The following is an 11,664-nucleotide window of genomic DNA, read 5'->3' on the forward strand; positions in this document are numbered from 1 at the left end:
GCCAACATGAAAGGAAGTTTTTGGATACTCGCATATTTTAATTACCCTAAAATCTCCTGGGATACAGAACACAGACCCACAATAAAACCTGGATGTAGTAACGTAAAACTTTATGATGACTTTATTGACTTGCTTGCAGATTTCAACCTTTCTCAAATGGTGACTGAAAACACAAGAGGAAACAACATCTTGGACCTTTTCCTGACCTCTAATCATACTCTTGTTAACTCTGTAAAAACTCTTCCAGGTATTTCAGACCATGATATTGTATCTTTTATTTCAAATCTAAAAGTTAAAATAGCAAAACAGAAACCCAGGGTTGTACCGCTGTATAGAAAGGCAGACTGGGATTCTTTTAAAACCCACATGCAGGGAGTGAGTGACAGGGTTCTTGAAAAAAGTGAAAGTACCTCGGTAGAAGAATTTTAGTATTTTTTTTCAGAAACTATAGGTACAAGAAGATCACTACCATGGATTACACAACCGATAAAACGACTTATGAGAAAAAGAGATAACCTTTATTTCAGACTTAAAAATAATGGAACACATAAGACCAGGAAAATGTTTCTCAATATTTAAAACCTTATCAAATACTAAAACTGCTTAAAATTAATATATCGAGTCCATTTTAGGCATTGAAGACCTGACGCTCAAGAAGACAGATCCAACTTTAATTCGAAGAAACTGTATAATCTCTTAAAAAACTCCAAACAAGACGCTCATGGTTTATCTACTCTTTTTGACAATGTTTCAGGAAAATCAACATCTGTGAAACAAGAAAAAGCCAATGTTTTGAACCAACAGTTCCAATCCGTTTTCACACCTATGTCCCCCCTTACTCTATCTCAATCATGTCTTTCAAAAATCTTAATGATATTTCATCTTCATCTTTCAGAAAATTTCCAACAATGCCAAAGATCACAGTCAGTGTCAATGGGGTGCAGAAGTGGCTATCCAATCTTAAACCAGACAAGGCAGCAGGTCCAGACAATATCAAACCTATTGTTCTTAAGTACACAAATTTCTCCCACAATAACACTTCTATTTGAGAAATCATTGGACTCCGGAATTCTACCAAAAATATGAACATCTGCAAATGTAATACAACTGTACAAGAAAGGAAACAAAGAAGACCAAGCAAATTACAGACCTATCTCTCTTACCTGTATTTTATGTAAATTCTTTGAACATATAGTTTCTCAAATCTTTCAGCTCACTTCAATAAATATAACATACTTTATGACTTACAGCATGGCTTCAGAGAAAAGCGTTCCTGCGAAACACAACTTTTACAACTCATTGAAGACCTTGCACGAAATATGTCATCTGGACAACAAACTGATCTAATATTGCTTGATTTCAGTAAAGCGTTCGACAAAATGAACCATCTTAAACTGCTTTTCAAATTACAGGAACATTGTGTCGATAAATATACTCTCTCATGGATCAAATCATTCCTTATAGGACGTACTCAACGTGTTGCTCTAGATGGAGAATTATCATCCGAGGTACCAGTGACATCTGGGGTTCTACAAGGGTCTGTGCTTGGTCCGTTACTTTTTCTTCTGTATATTAATGACTTACCTAAATCTATTACTTCTCAACTTCGCTTATTTGCAGATGACACTGCCGTTTATCTAACAATCAACAATATGCATGACTGCCATACTCTATAAGAAGATCTAGATAAACTAATGAAATGGGAACATCTTTGGGACATGGAGTTCAACCCAAGTAAATGCCATGTTTAAACGTAACCAGAAATAAATCAACATTCTCTTTTAATTACAGACTCCATGGAAACATACTAGACACTGTTGACAATGCAAAATACTTAGGTGTGGACATCTCAAAAGACCTTTCCTGGAACACCCATATAAATAGAATTACAAATAACGCTAATAAATCTCTTGGTTTTCTACGCAGGAACATACAGACAAGAAATTCCAACATTCGCAAGCTGGCATACAAGACAATAGTTAGACCACATGTTGAATATGCTTCTTCCGTATGGAGTACTCACACTTTACAAAATATACAAAAAATTGAAAATGTACAGCGTCGAGCAGTCCGCTGGGTCAAGCATAATTATTCTCCATTTGATAGTGTCACCTCCATGCAACAGGAACTCGGTTGGCAGACCCTACAAGACAGACGAAATGACACTAAATTAATAATCTTTTTCAAAATTGTTCAAGGTTTAGTAGCCGTACCGCTACCATCATATATTGAACGACCCACCAGATTCACTCGTTACATGCACCCCCTCTCTTTCAGACAGATCCATACCACTGCAGATTATTATAAGTTTTCATTTTTGTCCAAGTGCTATTGTGATGTGGAACAACCTCCCTGTCACTACAGTAATACATCCTGATCTTGAAGGGTTTAAGCGGTCCCTGCTTTCCCATTCTGCCCCTTGAACTCCGAGAGACATGTTTTTATCAGCTTTAACTTTAAATCACTTCACCATGCATGATTAATCGAACATACTTTTATCTTTCTCACTTATTCACTTTTAACACTTTTATCTTGCACTGACTGCGCACCTGTCAATAATACCCGCAAGGGGAGTTAGACAGTATAGATAGATAGATAGATAGATAGATAGATAGATAGATAGATAGATAGATAGATAGATAGATAGATAGATAGATAGATAGATAGATAGATAGATAGATAGATAGATAGATAGATAGATAGATAGATAGATAGAATAGATAGATAGATAGATAGATAGATAGATAGATAGATAGATAGATAGATAGATAGATAGATAGATAGATAGATAGATAGATAGATAGATAGATAGATAGATAGATAGATAGATAGATAGATAGATAGATAGATAGATAGATAGATAGATAGATAGATAGATAGATAGATAGATAGATAGATAGATAGATAGATAGATAGATAGATAGATAGATAGATAGATAGATAGATAGATAGATAGATAGATAGATAGATAGATAGAGATAGATATATTTAATTGTATAAAGACACCAAACTTAATTAAATAATTGATGTTTTCTTTTTAAGTTGTCAAAATCGATTTATAATGATTGAATTTTCTTAAATCAGTACCAGTATTTATGTTGAATAAAATGTCTTTTTGTTAAGAGATTATACCCACATATCGATATTTCTGTAAAGATGAATTTAAAACGTTCAATAATTTTGAAAGACTCACTGTATAAAGTGACTTGTCTCGAAAATATATTACATTTACCATTTGATAATCCAAACGTTGCTTTTATCCATTACTGTGATGATAATACGGTCAGGTACTGTGATGATAAATACAATTCAGAAAGACAATAACATTGGAAACATACTTATTGTCATTCGGACTTTTTTCTTTTGTTGTTTATTCCTGTGTAACAGTTTTGAAAGTTTTTTGCTCGAATTTTTGCTTGGAACCATGTTCGGTGCAATGTCGTACCTCAATGTACCGGTTACATTCCACAACATCGTGCACTGGTGGCGTTATTATCAGAGAAATGAGGGAGTCTTCTTAAAACATACTGTACTGGCTACAGTACATTACAACATGACCAATACAAGCAGTTTCACTTATGGGACACAACACCACTTCTCCAATAGAATCGATGATGTTGAAATACATTTGAGTTATATTTGCAGTTTCAGGGGGGGGGGGGGTTCTGATGAGGATATGATATCTATCTATCTATATATACTGCTAGTCGCCAACAATTAACATTACAAGCAGGCGTGTGTCAGTGCTAGGAAATTAAGGAAGAAGTGTATAGGAGATAAAAAGTAATACATAATGTTTCTGTAAGACATAGAAACAAAGATGATAGTGTTAGTTAAAAGAAGAAATATACAGATAAAAGGTTAAAAACAGCCAACCTGCTTAGAAACTGTGGTCTAGTTTGGTCACCCCCTGCCCAAACTGGTCCAGGGTAGGTGCCTGTGCAATATTGGCTGGTAGAGAGTTCCATAGGACAATAGTGGCTGGATAGAAGGAAAATTTATAGTAGTTGCTGGGAGTGGGGATTTGTCTGAATGAAAGAGGGAATGAAAGAGATATCCCAGACGTTAGTGCCTGTACTGTTTTTTTCACTAAACACACAGACATTTTACCTCAAGGACTTTGATTACTTTTCATTATTGTGTATTAAATACAAAATACCACACAAAACTGAAACATATTTGATATTACCTTATCAGCAGCATGATTTCCTTTCTCAATGTTATAAAAACTTAATTTTAATCATGAACTTGTAACCAAGAAAAAAGGTGAAAACAACGATTGCGTAGAATTGTGAAATATGAAAGCCAGAGATCTCGAGGTACGATTGTTGTGCGCTGCACTTCTATACACCACGACCTGTCTTTGTTCGAAGTTAAATGTCATTAGGCCTTAATATAATTACGTTATGACCCGGACAATAAAAAAGCGAGATAAATATAGTAATTCAGGGGCTATAGCTATAGTTCTTGTGCACTAAACTTCTCATCAGTGAGATCTATCCATATATGAAGTTTCATGTGAATAGGTGTTATAGTTAAAGAGCTATAGTCGGGACAAGGACTGGAAGCTGCCTGACGCCCGTCATGACATAGGTTTTCCCTTAATATGCCCTTTATTAGACGGACGTATATATAAGAAAAATGGAAAAGATGAAGAAAAAAAACAGCAGTAATTAGTTTTATCAGAGACAAATAACAGAGATAGGCAGCTCGCCAAATATCGGCAAACTCTCGCATGTCGAGTGGTTTTGGCGAGACTAGTCTAAGCGCGCAAATATCCGTCGGTTGCAACGGTAGTTAACATTCTTATCAACATTTCTAAAACACGATTTTGCATTCCAGTTTTTTTCATACGAAACAAATATAGTGTTATGTATTATTAAATTGAGTATGTATAGAGGTATTATCACTCAATTGTTATGTGTCAATTAAAACAAGAGATTGGTAAGCAATATGGTCCCTTACTGGTGAAACTCTACCATTGTCAATTTTTGTTGTTGTTGTTGCCATAGCAACCACAATTCTTAAGGTAGGAACAAAATGAAATGACGTGCATAATCTCCCTATTGCAATCTATCCGTGTTTCAAGTTGCATGAAAAATATGAAGAACTTTCAAAGTTATCGCATGATCCAGAAAAGTGTGACAGACTGACTGACGGACAGAGTGCAAACCAGACGTCCCCTCGGGTTTCACTGGTAGGGGACAAGTAATCACATGCCGCATTGTTTTATAAGCGATTTTATCCGGCTCCAGTTTGAAAAAAAAAATCCGGTATATAAAGATGGCCTTTGTAATAAGATAAAGGAGCGATCAGAATCTTACAACAAACAACTAATAATAGGTTGTTGGAATTAGATTTTTGTTTTTCATTTTAATTGCAGTTTTTAAATTTGATTAATCTGGATTCCATTTACCTGTAGTATAATTTGAATAAAGCTCTGAAAAAAATTCTTATGGAGAGAATCTAGTGTCGGTATGTATATGATCTGTATATAATCGGCTGTAGATAATCTTTGTTCTCTTTAATTACCGCTAAATTCAATGCACAATTTTACCAATTATAAATAACAATACCATCTAGAAACCTTCAGACCCGTATACTGTGCCATTCTCCGACATTTAGCATATTGATCAAGTTATTTAATCACTTTTCTGTGTTTCTTCACTATGTCTTCGACGGATTTGTCATCGGATGACGAGGATTTAAATCTGGATTTACTTCTAGGTATCCCGATGATGATGAGCACTGTGATAGTGAATTTGTTCAGCACTTTAAAGGGGCCTTTTCACAGATTTTGGCAGGTTTTAAAATTTGTCATTAAATGCTTTATATTTATAAATGTTAACATTGGATCTAAAAAGCTCCAGTAAAAAATCAAGAATGAAATTGAAAAATAGAAAAAAAGGTAACCCACAGCAGGACTCGAACCACTAATCCCTGGAGTCCTGGAGTAAAAAGTCTGCGCATTAGCCCACTCGGCCATCCTTCTTTACACAATAAAACAAGAATTTTATACTTCATATAAGCGATCCTCGTAGTTTCACAAAATATAACGACAACAACAGAACTCTCCAAATTATTCCATCGTTTCGCGTTGCAACGCTTTATAATTTTCACGTTTTAAATCGTCAAAAGATAAATAAAAAGGCTAGTTCAGAGCATGTTAAATCTTCAGTATTACTGTTTCCTCCCAAATATCATAACTAAAACAAAAATTTGCGAAACTGAAACAACTTTTTTCAATGTTGTCAATTTACCAAAGCGTGAAAGGCCCCTTTAATCAGTCAGTTGTGTATGAGTGCCCAGAAAGCAAAAAGTTAATGAACAGAATATATGGATTCCATATATTGTTAAAAAGCATAATCCTAAATTGAAAAGTATGTCCCCTTATGTACATTTTGATAAACTAAATAAATTGTGTCCCAGCTTCTACAGAGAAGCCTATGCAACCATTTATGTGATACAGTATAAATAATAAACTTCTGTAGTAACAATTTAAGTCTGTGCATAAAAGATTGCATGAACACAGTTTTTACAGTTTAATGATATTGCATCAAAACTTCATAATCCATTAACAAATATCAATACACCAGGCATTAAAAAATTAAGCAATTTATCAAACATTACACATATTAATGAAGTTGTTGATATTACAAATAACATATTGGAAGAAGACAGCTGATATTCTGCAGTTATGCAGGCAACAAACATATAAGCATAAGAGCCATTATCGTATGAGGCAGGGTATTAATGTTGCTAAAGAAAAATCATTGTCACATATTAAGTATTTTTCATCATGGATATTTAACTATAAATGTGACTGAGAGTGTTATCATGGTGGTCATGTTTTTTAACCATGATAATTGTGACACATTGTTCGACCAACTTTCATGAAGACCGGATAATAAATGTGGCCTCTAGAGTGTTAAAAAGGTTTTTCGATAGCTATATATAGACTTATAAGGAAAAATGCCCCACAGCCTGGTGCCTATGTATTTGAACCAACCGGAACCATTTTTGAACTTGCCCAAGATAACATTGGGACAAATCATCTGACCAAGTTTCATGATGATGGACAATAAACCGGAACAATGTTTTAACTTGTCCAACATATCATTTGAAAAATTGTTCTGACCAAATTTCATGATGTTTGGACAATAAATGTGGCCTCTAGATTGTTTACAAGGCAAATGTTTACGCCGCACACACACATCGCATAAAGGACCATTAGCATTGTGCTCAGGTGAGCTTAAGGGCAAAAGGATAATCACTAGAAATTTGTTTCCACAAAAAAATGGTCCTGTGCAACTTCCTTACTATGAGCATACACAGTAGTGTGTCCTGCTTCATTAAAACATACTTTCATACTTAAATATGTCTTGTCATTCCTTTGATCTGAATGTAAACAGAGAATGTCAAGGTCTCTAGCGTGCATATTGACAATACATGGCTTTCAATTACTTCGTTCAGTATGTAACACTCAAACCTGATAGGCACAGTGATCTCAACTTGACAGTCTCCAACGTCAGCTGAGTCTGGTTCTGTTGTTGACGCTGACAAACCCCACTGGATTGCTTTTTCTTCATACAATGCAGTGTTGAGAGAAGTATCATCCTCAGTTCTCAGTTATGGATTCATCCTCATCGAGCAGGAAACCATGGTCAAGCGCTGTTGTAGATGATTCATCATGTCAAGATGGCTTGTGCGTCTTCTGCACCCCATAACTCAGTCACTCCCTCCTGGGAATGGCCAAACTGAAAATACAAATGAGCATATCAGATGTACACCAAATCATGTGATATGTATTATATGCTATTCTAAATTAAGATAAACAAGAAATGTGTTTGTCAGAAACATGTCGCCTTCTGCGCCGCTTTGAATTTATTTTTATTTTTTGACCTTTGACCTTAAAGGATGACCTTGACCTTGACCTTTTACCACTCAAAATGTGCGGCTCCATGAGATACACATGTATGCCAATATCAAGTTGCTATCTTTAATATTGCAAAAGAATTCATAAAATGAGTGATTTTGGCCACATATATTTGACCTCTGACCTTGAAGGATAACCTTGACCTTGACCTTTCACCACTCAAAATGTGCAGCTCCATGAGATACACATGCATACCAAATATGAAGTTACTATCTTGAATAATGAAAAAGGTATTGCAAATGTTAAAGTTGGAGCAAACCAACAGACAGACAGACAGACAGACAGACAGACAGGGCAAAAACAATATGTCCTCCACTATAGTGGGTGGGGGACATAAAAATATAAAGGCCTCATGATATTTATAAAGAAGGCATATCAGCATGCAATTTATAATGTTTCATAGGTGATTTTTTTTCTATCAGCATTTAAACCTGACAACATTCAGCTTGTTCAGTTGACGTGTTACTGCATATTGTAACAAGACTATTGCCAAGCAATATATGTCCCAAACCAGCTCTAACATTGTCAGAAATTCCACCATGGTCAGAATTTTTTTTGCTGTTGCTATATCAACCAGAATTCTTTTGATGTAGGAACAAAATGAAATGACTTGCATAAAGTCCATATAGCCATGTATCCATGTTTCAAGTTTCATGAAAAAAATATGAAGAACTTTTAAAGTGATCGCAGGATCCAGAAAAGTGTGACTGACTTACAAACAGACAGTCAGAGCGAAAACCGGTAGGGGACAATAAAGGCAATTTCTCTATAAGATATAACAGACTACTGCAGTTGACGTCCCCAAAAGACAGTTACCTTTAAAATAGGGATTTATGTGTGTTACATGAAATTATGTTACGTTGTAACTTAAAAACACTTCCATATTACAAAATTCATTTTCTTGTAATAGAATGAGCTTCATTTTTATAAATTCATTGTCATATTTCAGCAAATGAACACCGAAAGACAATAAACAACCAATCCACCATTTACACCACACAATACCTGGTAATAAGACACAATTTTGTCTTATTTCCAGGTATTGTGTGGTATTTAATATTACCTGAGCGAAGACACCTTATTAAATTTCCTTCCTATATTATAAATTGATCAACAAGCACCTGTTTCAAATTAAATTCTTAGATTTAATATTCCTTGATTACTGGATTTAAATTAAATTATTAATTAAATTCTTATATTAATTATTAAATTACAATTGTATAAAAACTAAATTCATAAATTAAATCATATATTAAATGCTCAATTTATTAAAAACTTCCTTAACTTATTAAACTGAAGCACTTTTTTAATTAAGCACATTATTGACGGTTTTAACTGAACAAAATAAACAAACCATTATTTAGACTTATTTACACAAGTAAGATTGCGAATGAGAACGAATGAAGTCAAATTATAAATGTTTAAATTATTATAAAAAGTTGATTTAATTGGGGAGAGCTACCGTAATCTCTTATCTGGTATCATACTGTGTCTGCAATAATAAATTTGAGATACATCAACTGATATGGGACATTTCAACACCCATATAGCCATAAACTAGATGACAAAATTAATTGGCAGTTCTGTATGAAATAGTACACAACATTAGTAACTGGGTATCAATTTGACATCTTGTTTGGGTGGTTTGTATGGATATTTAGGAAATTTAAAAAAAGGAGGAAAGGAATCCATCTCTGTGTGCCCTTAAATTGAATCCATATACCGAGATATGCTCAGTTGTTAATTGTTAAAGAAATCAATACTTATGAACCATTATCATAATATCATATTATATACTTAAAATAACTTTACTGTAATTAACATGCACAGGTTGAATTTGAGCTTTAATTCCATTGAAATACTAGCCATAACCCTTGTCAACTGTAATATCCCATAATCTCCCTCCTTATATTGCCAGCTTGAGTTTATTTATGTGTAACAAATTTATTTTTTATTTAATTTTTGTATAACTTCAATCATCTTGAGATACAATTATTTATAACAAGAGCTGTCTGAGGACAGCCAGCTCGACTATTCGAGTGCTTGACAGTATAACGTAAGCCATCATGGAGACGAGGGTGGGGTATAATGTGGGTGTGTGATCATTTAATAGATGATTTTTCAAAGATAAAAACAAAACTATTTTTTTTTGGGGGGGTTGGGGGGAGGAGTTGGTACAAATTTGAGAGGGAGTGAGGTTGGGGCTTCTGGGGTATGGCGTGGGGGATGGTTTTGGCATTGTGGTATGTCAGGTAAGTGTTTTGTCAAACTTTAACATAGATTTTTCAATAATATGCATATTCTAAGTATAAAAGGGGCCATAATTCTGTCAAAATGCTTGATACAGTTGTCTGCTCTTATTTATAGATTGGGGTCATGTTGGTAAAGAAGTATGCAAAATATAAAAGCAATATGTCAACGGACATTGGAAATAATTGTGGTAGTACAAAAACTTTAGCAAAGATATATCAATAATATGCATATTCTAAATATAAAACGGGCCATAATTCTGTCAAAATGCTTGATACAGTTGTCTGCTCGATTTTATAGGTTGGGGTAATGTTGGTAAAGAAGCATGCACAATATGGAAGCAAAATATCAAGGGACATAGGAAATATTTGGGGTAGTACGCAAACTTTAACATAGATTAATCAATAATATGCATATTCAAAGTATAACGGGGGCCATAATTCTGTCAAAATGTTTGATACAGTTGTCTGCCCTTGTTTATAGGTTGGGGGTCATGTTGGTAAAGAAGTATGCAAAATATGAAAGCAATATGTCAAGGGACATAGGAAATATTTGGGGTAGTACACACACTTTAACATAGATTTATCAATAATATGCATATTCTAAGTATAAAAGGGGCCATAATTCTGTCAAAATGTTTGATACAGTTGTCTGCTCTTGTTATTAGGTTGGGGTCATGTTGGTAAAGAAGTATGCACAATATGAAAGCAATATATCAAGGGACATCAAGTTTATCACATTTTTTCAGTTATGATTGCCATTTTCCCGATTCATGCACTTTCAAATTAGGATAAAAAAGTATGTAGTACATTTCTTATGTTATATAGAAATTTCATTAAGCAAATGTGAGCAAAATGAAATAAAATTTGCACTTTAGAGAAAAAAGTTATGATGATTCAAGCACCAATTCAAGCACCATTTGAATAGCTATAATCACTCAAAATATGAAAGTTTTTTTTTCGAAAGTAAAAATGGCTGATAGTAAGTATGTTAAAAATGGGGTCAATTAATTATTGTATAATTTGATTGTTTCAAGGAACATCATTATGAAAATATGGGAAACCATAAAACTCAATCATCACATAAAATCATCCATGGTATATATTTTCATTTTTAGTCGCTACAACAATGAGAAGTTTGATTGAAAATAAAATTAGCTTAAAAAATGCACTTACAAGATGGGTATACTAAAATCTGGTATAATTTTCTTATGCAACAGAATATCACTATGAAAATTGGACTTATGATAATAAATTAAGTACAATCAGCACTTAAAAAAAATTAAGTTATCACATGATGCAATGAAACGTTTTTTAGCTTTGGTCACTCAAAATATGCATTTTTTTTGCAGAAAATCAAAATGGCTAAATTCAAATATCTGAAAACTGGATAAGTTAAAACTTGCATAATTTCATCATTTAAAGCAGGCTCCGTGAAAAATCCCAAAAAAAGCCTGTCGACGGGACAGGCTGATGGAA

The sequence above is a fragment of the Dreissena polymorpha genome, chromosome 13 (assembly GCF_020536995.1).
Source record: "Dreissena polymorpha isolate Duluth1 chromosome 13, UMN_Dpol_1.0, whole genome shotgun sequence".
NCBI lineage: Eukaryota > Metazoa > Mollusca > Bivalvia > Myida > Dreissenidae > Dreissena > Dreissena polymorpha.